Raw genomic sequence first — 25,043 nt, 5'->3', positions numbered from 1 at the left:
CCTCTGGTAAGCTGGTGCGGTCTGACCAACAGCCCAGGGAAGGGAAGAAGTATGTGGAACTTGTTGCTGATGCAATACAGTTACCAGTCACTTGTGAGCAGCTGATCGCTAACCAGAAGGTTGACATTAGCCTGGCTAAATGTTTTTCTAGTGTTGTCTCAGTGGAGGAGCTAAAGAATAAAAATATGGCATACTTCATTGATGGTAATCTCCTCATGTGTAAATGGCCATCCCATGTTGTACCTGGTGGAGATTGGGATGCTGTTTATCAAATAGTGATTCCTACAGCCTTTCGACAAAATGTTTTATCCCTCGCTCATGATCACCAGTGGTCCGGACATTTGGGAGTCACCAAGACTTATCATCGGGTTCTGCAACATTTCTTTTGGCCCAGTTTAAAACAAGATGTGGCTCAGTTCTGTCAGACATGCCACACCTGTCAGGTAACTGGGAAACCGAACCAGGTTATTCCTCCCACTCCATCCACCCTAGACTTTTAAAGCCACAGGGTTCATAACAGGACTGAGCAAATCCGCGAATAATGTTGAGTGCAAAAGTTAGACGCACTAACTTTCTCACTCGTCATTATTCACGATTCATTCAGGACTATCCAAAATCATGGTCGCATCCACATTAATGTAGTGTTCAGAAACATTCTATTCTTATTTACAATAAAAGTGACTCCAAAATGACAATGCATTATTTACCATTCATCGCCTGAAAATACCCTCAAATTAAAGCTGACAGTCTGCACTTTAACTTCATAGTATAATTTCAAATCCAAAGTGCTGGAGTACAGAGCCAAAACAACAAAAAGTCACTGTCCCAATACTGAGCTCACTGTTTATGGAAGGAGATGAGGATAAACTGTAACGCCCTCTGCTGGCAGAGCTCAATTCAATGTTGACAAAAAATTTGATGTCAGGTGGGACCCTAATTGCTGTTACACAGGGTTCCAAGGTCAGAGAATAGAACCCTGGTTGATGTTGCACAGGGATCTGTGTAAGAGGGACTATTTGATGTTGGATGCTTTCAGATCAGTGAAGTCCCAGTTCAATAATGGACATAGTTGTGTCAGTGGGGGGGGGACCCTATTTGATGTTGAGCCGGATCCTGCGGCAATGGGTGGTCTTGAGCTCAGCCAAGGCTTTCTCCAGATCCTGGATGAGGTGCATCAGGGTGGCAGGGTCAGTCTGTAGCACCTTAGCACTCTTCTCACCTCCACTCTCCTCCAGGTGCAGCTTCATACTCAGTGTAGGCTTCACCTGGTGCCTTAGGGCACGACTGGCCAACTAGTTGAGAGCGATTGGGGAGGGAGAGAGACTTTACAAACTGAATTGACGTACCGTCAAAGAGACACAGACATAGAAAGACTCCACTCACACCAAAAAAAGCAGACAGGCAGGCAGAGAGACAACAGTCCCTGTACATCCAGCCTCCACTCCAGGTCGTGGCAGTGAGTGGGTCAGTACACTGAGGATGTGTCGGATCTCCTTCATGTGGTCCAAGTAGAGCTGCAGCTGGTTCAGCTCCTCTGTGAAGCCCAGCACCGAGTCCTGAAAGTCCACCTCAGAGATCTACAACACAGACACACACGGTTCAGGACAGGCTTCATGTTAATGTTAATTCCAAACTCAAAAGGAACGGTTTCCCGGACTCATCAGAGAGCTGCCGCAAAATGAGTGTGGTAGGTAGAGAGAGTAAAGATGGTGAGTGTGCTAGCTGTAGAAAGGGGACAGGCTCTCTGTAGCTACTCACCATGAGTTTGGAGCTCTAGGTGAGCAGGTACGAGTCCCTCCACACCATCCTGTACGGTTTCTGCGTCAACACTCAGCTTCCCTGGAGGTCACAGTGAGGGGAAACTAGTTGGCTACAACAGTCTACAATGTAAAACTTATTGGACAATGAAACGGAATGACAGCTTTGCATGTATAAGATGTTTTGTGGGAAGGTTTATAAAAGCTTGGAAACTGATACGTACTTGCAGCCCCCTCATAGATCTTAGCGTTTGTTCCCTTTCGCAGGAACTCTACCGCTATTCGCCCAAATTCACCAACCACCGATGAAGAAAAAACAACTATGTTAGCTAGCAAAATTGTGGCAATACAATGGTCCTGTGACTCCTGTGACAATGGTCCTGTCCAGAGATTACCCCTAGCACCTACCCCACCTAGGGTTAGATATGCACTCCCTTGTCTAGATGGAATTTTCACAATTTGCTATACCATCTGTCAATTCAGATCCCCTCATGGGGCTATGGCCGAGTTACGTTATTGGACAGAAACAGTACAGTTTACAGCCAGGAGTAGCTAGGTAACTAGCTTGACAAAGACAGGCAACAGACAGGACAATCTATCAACATTTACATTTTAGTCATTTAGCAAACGCTCTTATCCAGAGCGACTTACAGTTAGTGAATACATATTTTTTTATACTGGCCCCCCGTGGGAATCGAACCCACAACCCTGGCGTTGCAAACGCCATGCTCTATCAACTGTTGGATCGGAGGGTGAGGGCTAGGGCCATTCCCCCCCCCCAGAAATGTCTGGGAACTTGCAGGTGCCTTGGTGGAAGAATGGGGTAACATCTCACCGCAAGAACTGGCAAATCTGGTGCAGTCCATGAGGAGGAGATGCTCACTGCAGTACTTAATGCAACCGGTGGCCACACCAGATACTGACTGTTACTTTTGATTTTGACCACCCCCCCCTTTGTTCAGGGACACCTCCTTCCATTTATGTTAGTCAAATGTCTGTGGAACTTGTTCAGTTTGTCTCAGTTGTTGAATCTTATGTTCATACGAATATTTGCACATGTTAAGTTTGCTGAATATAAACGCAGTTGACAGTGAGAGGATGTTTCTTTTTTTTGCTGAGTTTATATACAGTGCATTTGGAAAGTATTCAGACCTCTTCCCTTTTTCCACATTTTGTTACGTTACAGCCTTACTCTAAAATCTATTAAATATGTTTTTCCCCTCAAATCTACACATAATACCCCATAACGAAAAAGCAAAAACAGGTTTTTTGAAATGTTTGCACATTTATTTATTTTAAAACACAGTAATACCTTATTTACCCTTTGCTATGAGACCTGAAATTGAGATCAGGTGCATCCTGTTTCCATTGATCATCCTTGAGATATTTATTCAACTTGATTGGAGTCCACCTGTGGTAAATTCAATTGATTGGACATGATTTGGAAAGGCACACACCTGTATATTTAAGGTCCCACAATTGACAGTGCATGTCAGAGCAAAAACCAAGCCATGAGGTCAAAGGAATTGTCCGTAGAGCTCCGAAACAGGATTGTGTCGAGGCACAGATCTGGGGAAGGGTACCAAAAAATGTCTGCAGCATTGAAGGTCCCCAAGAACAGAGTGGCCTCCATCATTCGTAAATGGAAGACGTTTGGAACCAACAAGACTCTTCCTAGAGATGGCCACCCGGTCAAACTGAGCAATCGGGGGAGAAGGGCTTTGGTCAGGGAGGTGACCAAGAACCCGATAGTCATTCTGACAGAGCTCCAGAGTTCCTCTGTGGAGATGGGAGAACCTTCCAGAAGGACAACCATCTCTGACTCCACCAATCAGGCCTTTATGGTAGAGTGGCCAAACGGAGGCACTCCTCAGTAAAAGGCACATGACAGCCTGCTTGGAGTTTGCCAAAAGGCACATAAAGGACTCTGACCATGAAAAACAAGATTCTCTGGTCTGATGAAACAAAGATTGAACTCTTTGACCTGAAACCTGGCACCATCCCTACGGGGAAGCATGGTGGTGGCAACATCATGCTGTGGGGACGTTTTTCAGCGGCAGGGACTGGGAGACTAGTCAGGATCGAGGAAAATATTAACGGAGCAAATTACAGCGAGATCCTTGATGAAAACCTGCTCCAGAGCAATCAGGACCTCATACTGGGGCCAAGGTTCACCTTCCAACAGGACAACGACCCTAAGCACACAGCCAAGACAACGCAGGAGTGACTTCGGGACAAGTCTCAATGTCCTTGAGTGGCCCAGCCAGAGCCCGGAACCCGATCGAATATCTCTGGAAAGACCTGAAAATAGCTGTGCAGCGACGCTCCGCATCCAACCTGACAGTTTGAGAGGATCTGCAGAGAAGAATGGGAGAAACTCCCCAAATACAGTTGTGCCAAACTTGTAGCGTCATACCCAAGAAGACGTGAGGCTATAATCGCTGCCAAAGTTGCTTTAACAAAGTACTGAGTAAAGGGTCTGAATACTTATGTAAATGAGATCTGTATTTCATTTTCAATACATTTGCATGGATCAGAAAACCAGTCAGTATCTGGTGTGACCACCATTTGCCTCATGCAGTGCGACATCTCCTTTGCATGGAGTTGATCAGGCTGTTGATTGTGGCCTGTGGAACATTGTCCCACTCCTCTTCAATGGCTGTGCGAAGTTGTTGGATATTGGCGGGAACTGGAACACGCCTTCATACACGTCGATCCAGAGCATCCCAAACATTCTCAATGGTTGACATGTCTTGAGTATGCAGGCCATGGAAGAACTGGGGCATTGTCAGCTTCCAGGAATTGTGTACAGATCCTAGTGACTTGGGGCCATGTATTATCATGCTGAAACATGAGGTGATGGCGGCGGATCAATTGCACGACAATGGGCCTCAGGATCTCATCACAGTATCTCTGTGCATTCAAGTTGCCATCGATACAATGCAATTGTGTTCACTGTCCGTAGCTTATAACAGCCTGCCCATACCATAACCCCACCGCCACCATGGGGCACTCTGTTCACAATGTTGACAACAGCAAACTGCTCTCCCATACACATGGTCTGCGGTTGTGAGGCCGGTTGGACATACTGTCAAATTCTCTAAAATGACGGAGGCGGCTTATGGTAGAGAAATTAACATTACATTCTCTGGCAACAACTCTGGTGGACATTTCTGCAGTCAGCATGCTAATTACACTCTCCCTCTGGCATTGTGTTGTGACAAATTCACTTTTGCGGCACATACAACTTATAGAAAAATGAGTCAATGGAATGACTTTTCCCCCCATTGTAGTCAGCAGCACTGAGGAAATATAATAAACATCTGAACAGATGGGTTATTGGATGGGTGTCCCTACGGCAGCGTTTCCCAAACTTGGTCCCGGGGAACCCAAGGGGTGCACGTTTAGTTATTTTGCCCAACCACTAATCAGTTGTGTAGTGCTAGGGCAAAAACCAAAATGTGCACCCAGAGAGGGCCCCAGGACCAAGTTTGGGAAACCCTGCCCTAGGGTAAGGGATGCGTGGAAATGGGACCCAGGCTGCTCCTCCAAAGGTTCTTGTTCTCATCTCTATTCTCAGCCCAGAGGATATCCTCCTTCCCCACATTCCCTCTTCCTTCCACTTATCTTTTCCCTGAATTGATGTCACCACCACACAGGACGCAGCTGTGGGACAGCAGTAGTGCTGTAGCCTGGGGTGTATTCATTGCGCCAATTCTGGTGCAAAATATTTTGCAATAAACAGTTTGGTTCATAAAGGTCCAATGTAGCCATTTTTTTTATCTCAATCAAATATTTTCTGGGTAACAATTATGTACCTTAGTGCGATTGTTTTCAATTAAAATGGTCAAAAATAAACTAATAGCTTCTTAGCAAAAGGGCAATTTCTCAAGCAAGGATTTTCCTAGGACTGTCAGAGTGGTCTGAGTGGGGAGGGGAAAACAGAAAATTAGCTGTTATTGGCAGAGTGGTTTGGAACCCTTATTGGTCTATTAACTAATTTACCGCATGGTGATGTCACCATGGAAGGCCAAAACTCCATCCCACCAAAACAGGCTGGAATTTCAGGCGGTCTTTCCAAACAGCTCTTACACTAAAAGGGCATCCACATTTTCACAATTTGACAGTATTATTCCAACCTCAGTGTGGAAATGCATATAAAACACAGGAAAATCACGTTAACTGCACTGGGCCTTTTAAACGTAAGTTGTAGTTCAGTCATGTCACTCTTAAAAAGAAAAGAACGTCAGGAAGAAGTTGCAAATCTCGTAAGAGCGTTTGTTCCGAAAATACTGTTTCAGTTGTGAAGTTTATGGGCATGTTGCAGCAGTGTGTAGGAGGGAGATGCCTATATGTGAGAAGTGTGCAGGAGGGTATGAGATGAAGGAATGTGTAGTATCGGTGAAGAAGGTTGTATGTTAGTTGTGGGGGTGCCCATGGGGCTGGAGATCAGAGGTGTCCGGTGAAAGAAAGGCAGATTGAGGTTGCCAGGGTTGGAGTAGTACAGAAAGTGTTGCATGCCAAAGCAGTGAAGAGTTGGGTACAGGGTGAGGGATCCTGAGAGGATTCCTGTGAGTAGGCAGAGATCAAGAGAGCGATGGGAAGAATATGTGCTTCAGTAAGGTGGGCTTTTTAGCATTTATAGCCATCGTTGTCAATTGTACTGCGGAAATAGATCAGAAGTAACAGAAAATAAGGTTGTGGTGGCAGTGGCCGAGGATTTACTGCAGAACAGTTGCACGGGGTGTTGAGTGGTAGTGTTGCGTACTCGTTGGTCTGGAGTATGACTAGATAGGGTTAAATAGTGGTATGGGGTGTTTTTTTATATATTTTTTTTAGAGGGCTAATAGTTGGGAGGGCAATTTTCTTTTCCCCCAATGTTGTATTACCGTATCAAATAATTGAATATAGGTAGGCTGTGAATGGCCTCACACCAGTACAGTAGGTGGCGGTGTATGCACCTAAAGTTGGATGCGATCCGCCAACCAAATCCCGAAGAAGAAATTCTAAGGAACCCTCGGACTTCACGCCACTTTAGACCGCGGAAGACTCGATAATTTATAGATGTGCAGCTTGTGCCAAACACTTAGCAGACTATTCCGATTGGAATGGCAACACGTGGAAACCATACAATTAAAATGAACTACAGCATTTGGAATAAACGGAATCTGCGATATGAATGCACCCCTGACCTATTCTTCGGGCCGGGTGGCATTACATTTAGCGGGCTAGTTTTTGATAATCCAACAGGGCCCATGTCTCAGGTTGTCCTCATGGACTTGTAGTTACTGCCGTCATGTGGCCTGAACTTGTATGGCAACTGACACCATAGTTTTAAAACCTCAATTTGAGATGGATTGCAAATATGTATAAAAGTATTATGAAAACAGCTGTCATAAACTACTACAATAGCTCTAGAACTTGCATTTACATTGTATATGCCTAATATAATTACCATGTTACTACACTTCCTAGTGGGACTGATGCCTGAACCCAGTTAGCAGTTGTGGTATTTTCAATGTTTTACTTAGTACTTCACTTTGTGATATGGCACTTCAGTCAGATTAAATCAAATAATTAGACAATTAATATGGAAAACATTTATGTATTCAAAAAATATTTCACTTGTAAATGTAATAATCAATAGCAGTACGACAAACACATTTGGTATACATCCCACCCCTACAAGTCCTCTAAGAGTGATGAAGTCTAGGGTTTAGTTCTCAACATTTGACCCAAATATCAATTCACTCTTTTTTGTATGGCTCAAATGACTCAACCATGCTCTCCCATGATTACTGCATTAGTGCATTTCCTAATTATCAATGTCAGTCCTTACCCATAGTTTCATTACAGTAAAATTACTACTAACAATACTCTTAGCTTCTCTACTGATTAACAAATCACATATTCTAATGTGGTAAGGAGTGAACACTGAACCTGGCCTAAGGCTGTAGTATCTCACATTACACTTGCTACATCTAACATTTGGTAGAACCTGATAATTTGGCAGTACTGTGAATACATACTGTCTGACATGATTGACTAACATTAGTAGTAGTAGTGTGTACTAACAGTAATGTGTCTATAAACCAACAGTGCATGAAACAACAATTTTAACCAGTCAAGAAGCCTAAGTAAATTCACCAGTAGTGGTGCAACTCCTATAGAAAACACTAATTAGTAAATGATCGTCACAGTTCAATCGTGATTAAGTCTTTACATACCCTGTCCAGCTACCAATCTTGAGTGCAATGGAAACGTATGCATCAATACAAAACATTTTTGTAACATTGTTGCAACAACAACAGCCTTTCAGTCAACATTATTATAAAAAAATGACAGAGCTATTCCTGAAGTATAGACATGCATTTATACTACATACATGATTTTTGCTAATTCAATTTGGAGAATTTAGGCATTATAGTCAAAGGAAATAGCGCTGCCATTTGGACCCAAACTTGATCATCCATTGAGAACTTAAACAAAAAGATGTAAACAAAAGTGATTACAATAACCCAATCAAAATAATAATATTCAAATAATGAAAAGCACTGCATTCGAAGACGTACAAAAATTATGTTTCCCAGGCCAATACTAAAACAATAAAAAAGTCGAGGCAAAGTAGCATCTGTTATTGATCAAGTGGAAATCAATGATAATCCAATTACTCTTTCCTTCCAATTTCAAACCCATGTTAAGAGTTAACACCGCTTGGATAGTACAACTGCTTTACCACAGATGCTATAGTACAGACAGCCACGTGAAGAATGGAAGATCAATGAGATTTATGTGTTCGAATACTTGTTGTAGACACAGCTACTTGTCTACAACAAGTAGCTGTGTGGGATTGAGACAACATATCCCTCCACACTTCCAAGCATATTGCCATTAGAATCTGTTTAAATTCTATTTAGAAATTCCAAACAGCACCCTCTCTTCATGAAAGGCAGCTTCTACCCAATTGCATCTCATTTGCCGACTTGAAGTAGCAAGATTACCTTTCATTGTAGGCCAACTATAAATTCAGTAGGTGCAAACTGTAGAAAAGTACATACACTACCAGTCAAAAGTTTGGACACACTTACTCATTCAAGGGTTTTTCTTTATTTTTTACACTTTCTTACATTGTAGAATAATAATGAAGACATCAAAACTATGAAATAACCCATATGGAATAATGTAGTAACCCAAAAAGTGTTAAACAAATTAAAATATTTTATATTTGAGATTCTTGAAATATCAAGGCAAAGGGTGGCTAACAGCTTTGCACACTCTTGGCATTCTCTCAACCAGCTTCATGAGGTAGTCACCTGGAATGCATTTCAATTAACAGGTGTGCCTTCTTAAAAGTTAATTTGTGGAATTTATTTCCTTAATGCTTTTGAGTCAATCAGTTGTGTTGTGACAAGGTAGGGGTGGTATCTAGAAGATGGCCCTATTTGGTAAAAGACCAAAGTCCATATTATGGCAAGAACAGCTCAAATAAGCAAAGCGAAACGACAGTCCATCATTACTTTAAGACATGGTCAGTCAATCCGGAAAATCTCAAGAACTTTGAAGTTTTCTTCAAGTGCAGTCGCAAAAACCATCAAGCGCTATGATGAAACTGGCTCTCATGAGGAAAGGAAAACCCAGAGTTACCTCTGCTGCAGAGGATATGTTCAGTAGAGTTAACTGCACCTCAGATTGCAGCCCAAATAAATGCTTCAGAGTTCAAGTAACAGACCCATCTCAACAGCAACTGTTCAGAGGAGACTGCGTGAATCAGGCCATCATGGTCGAATTGCTGCAAAGAAACCATTACTAAATGACACCAATAAGAAGAAGAGACTTGCTTAGGCCAAGAAACACGAGCAATGGACATTAGACCGATGGAAATCTGTCCTTTGGTCTTGAGATTCTTGGTTCCAACTGCTGTGTCTTTGTGAGACGAAGAGTAGGTGAACGGATGATCCCTGCATATGTGGTTCCCACCGTGAAGCATGGAGGAGGTGGTGTGATGGTGCTTTGCTGGTGACACTGTCTGTGATTTATTTAGAATTCAAGGACACTTAACCAGCATGGCTACCACAGCATTCTGCAGCGACACGCCATCCCATCTGGTTTGCGCTTAGTGGGACTATCATTTGTTTTTCAACAGGACAATGACCCAAAACACACCTCCAGGCTGTGTAAGGGCTATTTGACCAAGAAGGAGAGTGATGGAGTGCTGCATCAGATGACCTGGTCTCCACAATCACCCGACCTCAACCCAATTGAGATTGTTTGGGATGAGTTGGACAACAGAGTGAAGGAAAAGCAGCCAACAAGTGCTCAGCATATGTGGGAACTCCTTCAAGACTGTTGGAAAAGCATTCCACATGAAGCTGGTTGAGAGAATGCCAAGAGTGCGCAAAACTGTCATCAAGGCAAAGGGTGGCTACTTTGAAAAATATAAAATACTTTTTTGGTTACTACCTGATTCCATATGTGTTATTTCATAGTTTTGATGTCTTCACTATTATTCTACAATGTAGAAAATAGTAAAAATAAAGAAAAATCCTTGAATGAGTAGGTGTGTCAACTTTTGACTGGTACTGTAAATAAAGAACAGAGGATAATCACAGATAATCAGTAATGACTGTCTGAGGACTGCTGCTTACCGTGACAGTCTGACCAGCCTTGAGGACAAACTTGGGAGAACTTGTAGGCGATCTCCTCTCCTCCTCCAATCTGCCTCTGCAGCCTCCAGCTACCTAGAGACTGGTCCTATGGACAGATGTATATAAAAAAAAAAACATATATAATAATAATAATAATATGCAATTAGTACTTTGGCGGTCATGAAATTTTGTCAGCCGGTAACCGTCACGCAAATGACTGCCGGTCTCACTGTAATTGACTGTTAATTAACAAACCCGTTTAGCATCTCTGGGCTTCCACGCATTCAAGATGCGCCCCTTTGGAACATCTACATTTTTTAAAAGTTGAATAAATACATTTAATATGACTGAGCAATCGGGGGAGAAGGGCCTTGGTCAGGGAGGTGACAAAGAACCTGATGGTCACTGACAGAGCTCCAATCAGGCCTTTATGGTAGAGTGGCCAGACAGAAGCCACTCCTCAGTAAAAGGCACATGACAGCCCGCTTGGAGATTGCCAAAAGGCACCTCAAGGACTCTCAGACCATGAGAAACAAGATTCTCTGCTCTGATGAAGACAAGATTGAACTCTTTGGCCTGAATGCCAAGCATCATGTCCGCCATGCTGTGGGGTTGTTTTTCAGCAGCAGGGACTGGTCAGGATCGAGGGAAAGATGAACGGAGCAAAGTATAGAGAGATCCTTGATGAAAACCTGCTCCAGAGCACTCCGGACCTGAGACTAAGGTTCACCTTCCAACAGGACAACAACCCTAAGCACACAGCCAAGACAACGCAGGAGTGGCTTCGGGACAAGTCTCTGAATGTCCTTGAGTGGCCCAGCCAGAGCCCGGACTTGAACCCGATCAAACATCTCAGAGACCTGAAGATAGCTGTGCAGCGATGCTCCCCATCCAACCTGACAGATTTTGAGAGGATCTGCAGAGAAGAATGGGAGAAACTTGTAGCGTCATACCCAAGAAGACTCGAGGCTGTAATACTTATGGGTCTGAATACTTATGTAAATGTCATTTCAGTTTTTTATTTTAACCTGTTTTAGCTTTGTAATTATGGGGTATTGTGTGTAGATTGATAAGGGGGGGAAAAAACAATTTAATCCATTTTAGAATAAGGCTGTAACGTTCCAAATGCACTCTATAGTACTTAGTTCACTGTGGTAGGTTTAATATGAGTAGCTGTACCTTGTCTTGAGTTGTTCTTGAGGGTGACGCACTTGTCCTCCAGTTCAGTCTCCTCGACGGTAACGCTGCCGACAGCCTCTGCCTCCTGGCTGATGTGGACCGGAGGCACGACCACAGACTCCTCCTCCAGTTCCACACGCTTCCTCTTGGTCCGGGATGAGCCGCTGCTGCCTGTGGTGCGAGACACCGTCACACGGCCGGAACGGGCTGGGGGACAGCTTCAGTCTGGGGGAGGAAAGAGGTGAGGCTAATTGATGATTATTTCTATCCCCATTAACCAATACTTCAGCAAGAAAACACAACAAATACCTACTGTATTGTAGAGTCTGACACTGTACTAGTCTCTACCTTTTGGTCACTTTGCTCTACACTCCAGTGGTCTGTGTGTCCGGTGGCTCTTTTTGGTTCTAGCTGACTCACCTCCCACTCTGCTGCTCTCTCAAATACATTGTCATACCCATCTATCCAGCAGCACCTGGATAAGCCTGCCTAAACCACTTTGATCCTACTGAACAGTGAAAGAAGGAGAGGCATGACAAGAATGACATTTGGAGGGAAAACAAGTGTCAGCTTGAGAGGTCTCCGTTTCAGGTTAGCTAGTTTTTGTATCCTTATGTTCTAGTCTGGGGGACATTCTTGATACCTTGAGCAAGCCAAGGCATGCTTGAAATGTCATACTTGAGTGACAATTAACAACTTTTTCAATCCCCCACAAACAAACAAAAAACGGAGGGAACATTTTGGAGAGGGCTAACACTATCGTAATGTGGAAGGGCAACGACTTTAATTATTGCCATATTTATTAGTCTACCTGTTCAGTGCAACTGGACGAATGGAATTTGACTTCCATCATTTTGCCAACAGCAAAATGAACTGCATCCCTCTGACAGCAGGTGACGAATGTACTGGCTGGAATTCACTGAGTGATGTGGAACTACTCAGGCATTAGCTGAAGGGATTCACCATCTGCTCTGCTCTCCTGTCCTTCGCTTTTCTTGTTTTTGTGATTTCTTTTTATTTCACAGCACCCCAAAAACAAAAATGTCCACTATACAACACATTCCCCAAGGTGATCAACATATGGTTTCCAAATTTCGTCAAACACTTCTGTTTTTTGTTTAACTTTACAATATATCAAAATCCAACACTATGTAGCTAGATAGTTCAGTCCTCCAGTTTGTTATTGAGGGTGAATGAGGCTTACCAATTGATGGCTATACATTTTTTTGCAGCAATTAGAACTAGATTATAAAACTTTCTGTGATTTTGATCACCAATATTTACATTTCCCAACAGACATAATCGTGGACATGGTTGGATATTAATTCCTAGAAACAATGAAATTATAGAACATTCATTATCCCAACATGTTGTCAGTTTATCATCACAGGACCACAGCATATGTAATAGGGTTTCTTTGTGCTTTTTGCATCTCCAACAGAGATGTGACACTTCTGGGTGCATTACATGCATTCTGGCAGGAGCGTAGTAAGTCCTATGAATTATCTTAAACTTCAGTAGTTTATGTCTTAGGTTGTAGGAACAGGTATGAACATTTTCACATAATTGTGACCTCAATTTGTTCCTTTTAGATCTGTTTCCCATTTTTTTCCCTTATAGGTTCTGAACCGTAAGGTCGAGCTCAAGCCTCGATTTCTGAACTGTGTTTTTATTGCAGCGCGCTTGCTGTTAGCCATCTCTGAAAATAACTTGTGTGTGAAACATTGTTGCATTTAAAGTGGAACGGACAGCATTTTAGCAATATGAAATCTTATTAAAATCTGTCCATATACACCCCCAGGAAGAATATAACACTTAAAAAAAAAAAATCTGACCAGCAACCACTTTTCATAAATTCTTAGCATTTTGGGGAATTATGTATACTAAGGCATTTGTTAAAATTCTATAGCAATATAGAGTGGGAAAGCGGCCGTGCGTTTGCACAGTTAAGACACTGCAGTAAATAAAACTGAATAAAAACATCGTGTCCTGGACGGAGTATACACAGACCGGTGCGCTATAGCCAAATCAGAGCTACAGTAGACCTTTATACAAACAAGCCATATTCCACACGGGCCTGCCATCATTCACTTTTAACTGGACTGTGTGTTTACAGGCAGTTGCAACAGCACAACTTTAGATCATTAGAACGCATTCGCCAAAAGCCACAAAATACACCTGAATGGATTTCTGCAGATATGTAAACACCACGGGAGTCCTCCTATATTTTTACATTTTAGTCATTTAGCAGACGCTCTTATCCAGAGCGACTTACAGTTAGTGAGTGCATACATTTTCATACTGGCCCCCTGTGGGAAACGAACCCACAACCCTGGCGTTGCAAGCTCCATGCTCTACTGAGCTACACGGGCCGTGTATTTGGGAACTTTACAGTCCTATTGATCAAACAACCATGAAAAGGTAGGATATCTCCCTCAGTTATGCACATCAACAACAACAAGATCAACAACTAATGCTAGCCAGAGCAAGATGAGTTAAAATCTAACGAAGGAACATTAGATAAACCCACAAACTTTTTCAGCTAGTTGGCCGTCAAAATTGCACTGATAAACGATGGGGAATTGTAGCCTCCTCATCCTTCTGCAGCTTGCCTGCCAATGCATGCTTGTCCCAACCAAGCTAACTGGCTAAAGTAGGCTAGCTTGCTGCTTCCAGACACAAATGAGAGAACACCTCACGCTGACCATTTTATTCACCGTAGCAGAGCTGGTTATGCCCTTTGCATGTTATCTAGAGCATTCTTGACTAACTATCACTGTTTTTGCATACGTTTACTGACACCGGTCATATTCAGCAGGTGTTGCACGTTCGTAAATTCATCAGTTGTTCTGCGCTCTGGCACACTCAGACGAGTGTTCTGAAATCGGAGTAGACAGCAAGAGTGAATTTGCGAACGCAAAAGATATGCTAACTGTATAACAGTTGTTCAAGTTCTTGCTAGCTAAGCAAATGACACCTGCATCTCTAGCCACCAAAAAACGATGAGGATAAAAAAAGTCAGTCACTCCAATGGCATGATATCCTCCTAACAGCTAGCTAGCTCCGTGTTTTTAGCTTGCTACATAAATATACGCTAGCCTATTAGCCATGTTATGACTGACTTGTGATCATTGCCCTTGCTAATTTGATTGTATTGACATTCCCAGCCTTAGTTACATTTGTCAGTTTTTGTCCAGAATATTGAGTCATTGAAACTGAAAGAGTGCATCCCGAATGGAGGCAGCAAACAATGTACCAGGCCAGCTGTGATTTACAACCTGATAGCAATATTTTTTTGGACTACCAAGAAATGTATTGGTGAATTATATTAATCATGCATTGAACTGCATCCATCTATTCCGTCAACAATGCCTTAGTGTACGTCATGGAACTTTGAGTCAAACACAACTTATTTTTAAAACCACTTATAAATCAATATAAACTGGGAATTTTATATTTTTGATGAAATTATTTTCTGTTTGTTTCATATCTGCAAAGTTGTTAAAACGCTGTCAGTTCCACTTTAAACTTTAGGTCATCAGTTGCTTTGTGTGCTAAACGTTAAATGTTTTTTGCAATGGGAAGTAATAGTTGCTTAATAGTTGTGTTTTTGTGTTCTTCTGATTGGGACCTACTGGCTTATTATGTCCGAGTTTATGGACTGCTTATCCTTTAACATGATGCTGTGTGTGACTGCTGTCTTTCCATCGGCCCTATGCAGTGGTGTAGTGGTGCCTGGAGAAGTGGATATGCTCTAATTTGCCAAAGAAATCCCAAACGGCCCGCCCAGCAAAGGAAAGGCACCCTGTGTGAAATATGCTGTGTTTTCCTATGTTTTTTTAAAATGGGTTTTCCTATAGATGTTTCAGATTTTCACTCAAAATCATGTTTAAAATTTCGTATACACATTTGAGGGTCTAAATCCACAACAATGCTTAAACCACATCAATATGATTGGGTGGGCCTGTTGGGGCTTGGCTCCCCCGTGGGTGGGCCTCTGTCCACCCAGGCCCATCCATGTCTACGCCCCTGATGCAAACAGTGCGTGATGACAATTGCACATCACAAATAGCCTAATAACCAACACTTTAGACTCAACTTTTTCAATACAACTCAACTTTTGCATACCCATTGTTGCCTTAGTTAGCATTTACTGGTAGATAGAAGTTGAAACGTCTTCCCTACCGACTACCGATGTCATTCTTCTGTGAGCTGCTCAATGCCAAAACCAGTTGAGAGCTGCACACGCTTGCTACCTGCAGATATTCCGCTGTAACTAGGCTGTGTGCGCGGCGCTTGTGTAGACTACTTTGTGCATGATTTATCTATTGTTAAATTGATAAGTCGTATACCTCCACTACACTACTTTGATACGCATCAATAGGGATTAAGAAGTGAGTATAAGCAATGCCCACTGAAAATAAAGTGGGTATATGGCTTATACCTGCATATACCCTCCACTACACCACTGGCCCTTTGTGTTTTACAAAAAGTGCACTCTTCTACATGAGTGCGCTGGTATTACGATTGCTGTCCTTTCAGAATCACGAACCCGTCACACTGAAGTCTTATAGGTTTGCCACTGCGCAAACAGATCTACAATAGATATAAAGGCTGTTAAGATAATGTTTCAAGGAAAAATGTTATATATTTGGCCTGGCGAAGCGGTTTTATGCGCTGACAATGGAAGCTGAGAATGAGTTTTCCTACTCCGCTGGCCTCGGGAAGAAATTATAAGTCCTCAATGTCCGAGACCAGACCGAGTACCAATGTATCCGACAAGGCCGAGACACACAATATGTGGTCTGGAGACCGGTCTCGAGTACTACAACACTGGATAGCAACATTGATAGTAGCTAGCAACCCCCAGTGGAGCAAAGCCAAATAGAGTAACGAAAACCAACTGTCATTGTTCTAATGATCACAATGTCAACACATGACAAATGAACTTTCATAGCATATGTAACCGACCGCCTCGATTCAGTCTTATGTAGCAAAATTTGAAATTGTGTTTTTTTACATTTTATAAAAGTAGAGACTCAGAGCTAGAAAATGGTATATCATACACTGCAATTGAGGAACAATGGGAAAGTAATTCTGCTTTGAAAGTTGATGAACTTGTAACCGCACTTTTGAGAAAATGGCCTTTGAATGTTTTGGTACACCTACTGGAGAGCTCTTCTGTGTCTACACCCATTCAGTATCGTTCACACCCTATTAAGCCTTAGCCCCACCAATCTCTTTAAGGATTCACATGAGGCCATATGGTAAACACACGCTAAAATCTACGTTTATTTGTCACATGCACAAGATACAGAAGGTGTAAACGGTACAGTGAAGTGGTTACTTGCATAGTAGCAATATCAAAAACAGAAAGTGTCCAGATACAAATATTTTATCATTATTACATAACGCTTACCCAACCCTTGTCTAAATTGATGGGTCATGTGAAGGAAATTCTATAACCACCCCCCAGCCACATCTAAGTGGATGGGTCACTATTGTCTAGACATGTACACATGTTCATGAAATACAATAGATGGCCGTAATCACCCCCAGACACACCTGGCTAATTTGATGGGTCATGTAATAATCCGGCCAAAGTGGAGTCTTTTGTTTAGACATGTAGCTAGCTAGGTAGCTAGCTAGCTAAACAAGGAACCGGCATAATCCCAACTCATACTACTACCACCAATACAAACAATGTCATAGCTGTAGTATGAATCTGCAGGTAGCTAAAGCTAACAAACTAGGTTCAATGTTAGCTAGCTAACGTTAGGCTATAACTAGCAATGCAAATGGATTTCTGATTCAAATAATATTACTACACAGATCATATACGTAACGTTAGCTAGCGAGCCAGCACGCTAACATTTGCTAGCTAACTAACAGTACGCATTAACTTGCAATAAAAACGACTTGGACAAAATATGAAACCTATCTGAAAATGTAGCTAGACTCTTACCCGTATTCACGGCAGACAGGAACCATTTAACTCTGTTTTCTTTGTAGCTAACATTACATCTTGTTTGGCCAGCTCTGTGTCAAGTCACTCCGGTTTACACTGACCGTGGTGTGTGCAGAAAGTAGCCCATCACTTTTTCTAACTGATCTGTCAATAGCGCCTGCTAAATTCAGGGCATCGATGTTGTTGAGAAAAGTAGCAAAACTTTTGTAGTTCTTGATGGCTAACGTTATATCTTTCAAAAACGACGCAATAAAATGGACTGTAAAGACATACTGAGCAGCTCACGTTATAAACAGAAGCGTGCTACATGGCAGACCAATCCAAACTCATCTCCCGGCATGTCCAGCCTATCCATTATCTCAGCCAATCATGGCTAGCGGGAAGGTTCCTGTCTTTCTGTGGCTAAACCAACTAGGCTCGTAATTGAACAATTTTATTTGTATTTATGGATGGAATACAAGTTAGTTATTAAGGCACATGAAAGTTCACATGTTCCAGAAGGCATTTCTGCCTAAATAAATGTTTAAGTTCAAATGCTGCTCCTGTGAAGTAAGTGACGTACGACATACGCCTAGTTTCCTGAAACAAGTCACACAGGGAAATACTTCCCTAAGGATTTATAATATGTGTTCCTTGGATACCCCTAGGACTGCATATTTATATTCTAGCCCAGAACTATCACACCTGATTCAACTAAATCAATTATGATTAGTAGACTACTTGAATCAGGTGTGCTAGTTCATGGAAAGACTGGCCTAGGGGTGTAAAGCTAGTTTCCATAGGGTCAAAGAAAGGTCATACCTGGCCATAAACTCCTAGCCTTACACATAAAAGGCTTAGGGTGGAAAACATACATACCTTGGCCTGGAAGGTGTTGCCCAGCTCTTCCTTGTAGATGGAGACTTGTTCCTCGTGCTGCTTGCACAGGTCCTGCAGAGCCTGGGTAAGTTGGAACTTGTAGTCCTGGGTCATCCCACTGTCCAACTCCACTGTACGCTTCTCATGGCGACGACGCATCTCACGCACCTCCTACACACCAGACAGTCAACACAGTCAGACCGGTGTTAGCATAATATCTATTGTTGCTTGATACGTCTGTGTATGTAATATGAATGTACAATGAATTACTGAATATGTGGTGGACGTGCGCTGACAAAGCTTTTGTTATTTGTCCAATGCTGTTTATTCTGGGGTTTTGTTTTAAAATAAAATAAATAACATTGCTAGTCTGCTTTCACATGCCCAGAAGTAAAGCTGATACAACAATTTTGTCAAGCTTTAAATTCCATAGTTTTTTTTTTTTTAAAGTGGAGGCATGTGAATCAGTTCTTTGTAGATTTTGTTCTTGTGCTTTTCAATGTATGTTTGAAACCACAGCAGCCGTGGGACTTTATATAGGACTGCGTTGACTTGAGGTTAAAGTTCCTAAAATCAGTGACATTAATTTAACTGCTGGGTCTTTAAAACAATGAATAGTGTTTTTAGTTGTTTAGTGTAGTGGTACTCATTTGTCATTCATTTACCTGAGGCTTTCCCCCAATGAATAGTGTTCCCAGTTTCTATACACCCACAGCATTACACAGCCCACCCTGGGTCAACAACAGTGATTGATGTTATCTCCAGCTGTCCACCCACCTCCTCGAAAATGCTTTTCCTGAACTGCAGCTCCTCCGTCAGGCTCTGGCAGCGGTTCTCCAGATCCACCCGCATCACTCGGTCTCCAGCTGCTTCTTTGCCACAGCATGGGCATCTTCATCCTGGAGACAAGAAGAGAAAGTGTGTAAGAGCAAAGGCTGACCTGTGTGTGAGTTGTGTGTGTATCCTAAGCTTGCAGCAACATGACAGTGTGTGTAAGCCCAGTCTGACTCACCAATGTGTGTGCACGCGCACAAAGATGCGTACTTGTGTGCCCGCAATTATGTACTTTTGCGGACACTTTTCCCATCCACACTCATAGCATAGCTGGTTTGCTTGTTCCAATGCACTTATATAGCCCATAACAGTTATGTAACTAAGTACAACAATCTCTGCCAAGTTTCAATTGGGTAATTTCCGTTCAGTGTGCCACTTATTGTGGTTGCCCAACCCCCATAAATAAACCTCACAGGCAGCATTAATAGAAAAAAATACAGACTGTGTGGGAGGTAACAGACTGGTGTGAGTAAAAAGGGAACTCCAGATATGGCTAATACCAGGCTAGGAATACTGTGTGTGGGATTCTTTCTGTTCTTGTCAGTAAACATGCAGACCTTGTTCATAGAAATCCAGAGTGAGTGACAGGTTACTAAAGCCTGGCTACCAGGCTAGAACTACTGTGCACTGTTTTGGACTCGTTTTGGTCTTCAGACTACCTTTAACCAGACAGTGTTGTTTAAGTGAAACTGTAAAGTTGCAGATACCTTGGAGATAAGAGCGTCTGCTAAATATGGAGGACTAAAAGTGCCACAATTAAATAAATAAATACACCATTAAATAATTACTTAAATGTGTCATTAATTAATTAAAATTAGAATTAAATACATAAATGTGTTATTAATTAATTAAAATTAGAATTAAATACATAAATGTGTTATTAAATGTGTCATTAATTAATTCAAATACCGATTCATTTTATGTAAAATACATATATAATTATTTCACTATTTACATTTACATTTCATGGTCCTGCGTTGGAGTGATTCATGAATTACTTAAAACTGTCAAACTGACCCATCAAAGTCAGTGGGCGGGGCTAACGCGAATCTAGTCTGATCCATTGCTTTGGTCTGAAGTAGAGTAGGCCAACCTGGATAGAGACAATGGAGGATCTCCGTGAACTTTCCAGGGAGCTGGTTAGAGACATTTTAAACTTAGCAGAGGATGTAGAAGCAGGACCTGCTGACATTATCCGGAATTGATTTGTCTTGGCTTGATGCAGAGGGTAACCAATCAGGCGTTAGGTTCCGCCTACCAACTTTTGATGGGTCAGTTTGACAGTTTTAAGTAATTCAGGAAGCACTCCAACGCAGGACCATGAAATGTAAATGTAAATAGTGAAATTATTATATATGTATTTTACATAAAATGAATCGGTATTTGAATTAATTAATGACACATTTAATAACACATTTATGTATTTAATTCTAATTTTAATTAATTAATGACGCATTTAAGTAATTATTTAATGGTGTATTTATTTATTTAATTGTGGCACTTTTAGTCCTCCATAGCTAAATGACTAAAATGTAAATGTAAATGTAATAGCTGGGCCTTCAGGTCAGCAATCTCTGCAGCCAGGTTTCTGTTCTCACCGAGAGCTGTGGCCAGGTTGGCTTCACTCTTGTTGAACTGAGCCTCCAGGTCCTTAACCCGAGCCATGGCCAGAGCCAGGTCTCAATTTTTCTTCTTCAGGCTGAGGAGACGGAGAACAAACAGAGAGACTGTGTGAGAATGTATGTGACCGACCACCTTGATTCGGTCTTATGTAGCAACATTTTAAATTGTGTTTTTTACATTGGATGAAAGCAGAGACACAGAGCTACAAAATTGTATATCATACACAGCATTTAAGGGAACAATGGGAAAGTAATTCTGCTTTGAAAGTTGATAAACTTGTAATCTCACTTTTGAGAAAATTGCCTTTGAATGTTTTGGTACCTACTGAAGAGCTCTTCTTTGTCTACACCCATTCAGCATCGTTCACACCCTCTTAAGCTTTAGCCCCACCCATCTCGTGTCGCTCTCGGAGCGCACACTTGACGCTCTGGCCGATGAGTAGGGTTGATCCGAGCATTCTGACCTCACAACGGCAGTCAAGCACCCAAACTAACTGGCTAACATTGGCTAGCTTGCTAGCTACTTCCAGACACACAATTGGGATTATGGTTCATTGTTTACCTCTGGATAACATGAAAACAGCCTAACCAGCTCTGCTAGGTCAAGTAAAATGGTCAGTGGGGTGTTCGCTCATTTAATGAGAGAACACCCCACTAGCAGAGCTGGTTAGGCTGTTTTCATGTTATCCAGAGCGTTGGTGACTAACTGTGCTGCTGGCAACAATTTAATGATGCTTTTTTACCATCGTTTACTGACAGCAGCCATATTCAACTGGTGTTGTGCGTTCGTAAATTAATCATTATACACACACATATACATACACATATGTATATATACACATACACACATATATATATATACATATATATACACACATACACACATGTGTATACACACACATATGTATACATATATATACATATGTATATATATACAGTGGGGAGAACAAGTATTTGATACACTGCCGATTTTGCAGGTTTTCCTACTTACAAAGCATGTAGAGGTCTGTAATTTTTATCATAGGTACACTTCAACTGTGAGAGACAGAATCTAAAACAAAAATCCAGAAAATCACATTGTATGATTTTTAAGTAATTCATTTGCATTTTATTGCATGACATAAGTATTTGATCACCTACCAACCAGTAAGAATTCCAGCTCTCACAGACCTGTTAGTTTTTCTTTAAGGAGCCCTCCTGTTCTCCACTCATTACCTGTATTAACTGCACCTGTTTGAACTCGTTACCTGTATAAAAGACACCTGTCCACATACTCAATCAAACAAACCTCTCCACAATGGCCAAGACCAGAGAGCTGTGTAAGGACATCAGGGATAAAATTGTAGACCTGCACAAGGCTGGGATGGGCTACAGGACAATAGGCAAGCAGCTTGGTGAGAAGGCAACAACTGTTGGCGCAATTATTAGAAAATGGAAGAAGTTCAAGATGACGGTCAATCACCCTCGGTCTGGGGCTCCATGCAAGATCTCACCTCGTGGGGCATCAATGATCATGAGGAAGGTGAGGGATCAGCCCAGAACTACACGGCAGGACCTGGTCAATGACCTGAAGAGAGCTGGGACCACAGTCTCAAAGACAACCATTAGTAACACACTACGCCGTCATGGATTAAAATCCTGCAGCGCACGCAAGGTCCCCCTGCTCAAGCCAGCGCATGTCCAGGCCCGTCTGAAGTTTGCCAATGACCATCTGGATGATCCAGAGGAGGAATGGGAGAAGGTCATGTGGTCTGATGAGACAAAAATAGAGCTTTTTGGTCTAAACTCCACTCGCCGTGTTTGGAGGAAGAAGAAGGATGAGTACAACCCCAAGAACACCATCCCAACCGTGAAGCATGGAGGTAGAAACATAATTATTTGGGGATGCTCTTCTGCAAAGGGGACAGGACGACTGCACCGTATTGAGGGGAGGATGGATGGGGCCATGTATCGCGAGATCTTGGCCAACAACCTCCTTCCCTCAGTAAGAGCATTGAAGATGGGTCGTGGCTGGGTCTTCCAGCATGACAACGACCCGAAACACACCGCCAGGGCAACTAAGGAGTGGCTCCGTAAGAAGCATCTCAAGGTCCTGGAGTGGCCTAGCCAGTCTCCAGACCTGAACCCAATAGAAAATCTTTGGAGGGAGCTGAAAGTCCGTATTGCCCAGCGACAGCCCCGAAACCTGAAGGATCTGGAGAAGGTATGTATGGAGGAGTGGGCAGAAATCCCTGCTGCAGTGTGTGCAAACCTGGTCAAGACCTACAGGAAACGTATGATCTCTGTAATTGCAAAAAAAGGTTTCTGTACCAAATATTAAGTTCTGCTTTTCTGATGTATCAAATACTTATGTCATGCAATAAAATGCAAATTAATTACTTAAAAATTATACAATTTGATATTCTGGATTTTTGTTTTAGATTCCGTCTCTCACAGTTGAAGTGTACCTATGATAAAAATTACAGACCTCTACATGCTTTGTAAGTAGGAAAACCTGCAAAATTGGCAGTGTATCAAATACTTGTTCTCCCCACTGTGTGTGTGTGTGTGTATATATATATATATATATACAGTGAGGGAAAAAAGTATTTGATCCCCTGCTGATTTTGTACGTTTGCCCACTGACAAAGACATGATCAGTCTATAATTTTAATGGTAGGTTTATTTGAACAGTGAGAGACAAAATAACAACCAAAAAAATCCTGAAAAACGCATGTAAAAATTTTTATAAATTGATTTGTATTTTAAAAAGAGGGAAATAAGTATTTGACCCCTCTGCGAAACATGACTTAGTACTTGGTGGCAAAACCCTTGTTGGCAATCAGAGGTCAGACGTTTCTTGTAGTTGGCCACCAGGTTTGTACACATCTCAGGACGGATTTTGTCCCACTCCTCTTTGCAGATCTTCTCCAAGTCATTAAGGTTTATAGGCTGACGTTTGGCAACTCAAACCTTCAGCTCCCTCCACAGATTTTCTATGGGATTAAGGTCTGTAGACTGGCTAGGCCACTTCAGGACCTTAATGTGCTTCTTCTTGAGCCACTCCTTTGTTGCCTTGGCCGTGTGTTTTGGGTCATTGTCATGCTGGAAAACCCATCCACGGCCCATTTTCAATGCCCTGGCTGAGGGAAGGAGGTACTCACCCAAGATTTGACGGTACATGGCCCCGTCAATCTTCCCTTTGATGCGGTGAAGTTGTCCTGTCCCCTTAGCAGAAAAACACCCCCAAAGCATAATGTTTCCACCTCCATGTTTGACGATGGGGATGGTGTTCTTGGGGTCATAGGCAGCATTCCTCCTCCTCCAAACACGGCGAGTTGAGTTGATGGCAAAGAGCTCGATTTTGGTCTCATCTGACCACAACACTTTCACCCAGTTCTCCTCTGAATCATTCAGATGTTCATTGGCAAACTTCAGACGGGCATGTATATGTGCTTTCTTGAGCAGGGGGACCTTGCGGGCACTGCAGGATTTCAGTCCTTCATGGCGTAGTGTGTTACCAATTGTTTTCTTGGTGACTATGGTCCCAGCTGCCTTGAGATCATTGACAAGATCCTCCCGTGTAGTTCTGGGCTGATTCCTCACCGTTCTCATGATCATTGCAACTCCACGAGGTGAGATCTTGCATGGAGCCCCAGGCCGAGGGAGATTGACAGTTCTTTTGTATTTCTTCCATTTGCGAATAATCGCACCAACTGTTGCCACCTTCTCACCAAGCTGCTTGGCGATGGTCTTGTAGCCCATTCCAGCCTTGTGTAGGTCTACAATCTTGTCCCTAACATCCTTGGAGAGCTCTTTGATCTTGGCCATGGTGGAGAGTTTGGAATCTGATTGATTGATTGCTTCTGTGGACAGGTGTCTTTTATACAGGTAACAAGCTGAGATTAGGAGCACTCCCTTTAAGAGTGTGCTCCTAATCTCAGCTCGTTACCTGTATAAAAAGACACCTGAGAGCCAGAAATCTTTCTGATTGAGAGGGGGTCAAATACTTATTTCCCTCATTATAATGCAAATCAATTTATAACATTTTTTACATGCATTTTTCTGGATTTTGTTGTTGTTATTCTGTCTCTCACTGTTCAAATAAACCTACCATTAAAATTATAGACTGATCATTTCTTTGTCAGTGGGCAAACGTACAAAATCAGCAGGGGATCAAATACTTTTTTCCCCTCACTGT

At 42.3% G+C, this 25,043-nt stretch overlaps 1 pseudogene; it reads right to left on the bottom strand.

Annotated features, from left to right (window-relative positions):
* Positions 1-791: 791 nt before the first annotated feature.
* LOC121539849 lies at positions 792-20,906 on the bottom strand (annotated as a pseudogene).
* Between the last annotated feature and the right edge of the window lie 4,137 nt (positions 20,907-25,043).

The sequence above is a fragment of the Coregonus clupeaformis genome, chromosome 26 (genome assembly GCF_020615455.1).
Source record: "Coregonus clupeaformis isolate EN_2021a chromosome 26, ASM2061545v1, whole genome shotgun sequence".
NCBI lineage: Eukaryota > Metazoa > Chordata > Actinopteri > Salmoniformes > Salmonidae > Coregonus > Coregonus clupeaformis.
This window is presented reverse-complemented; position numbering and strand designations above follow the sequence as displayed.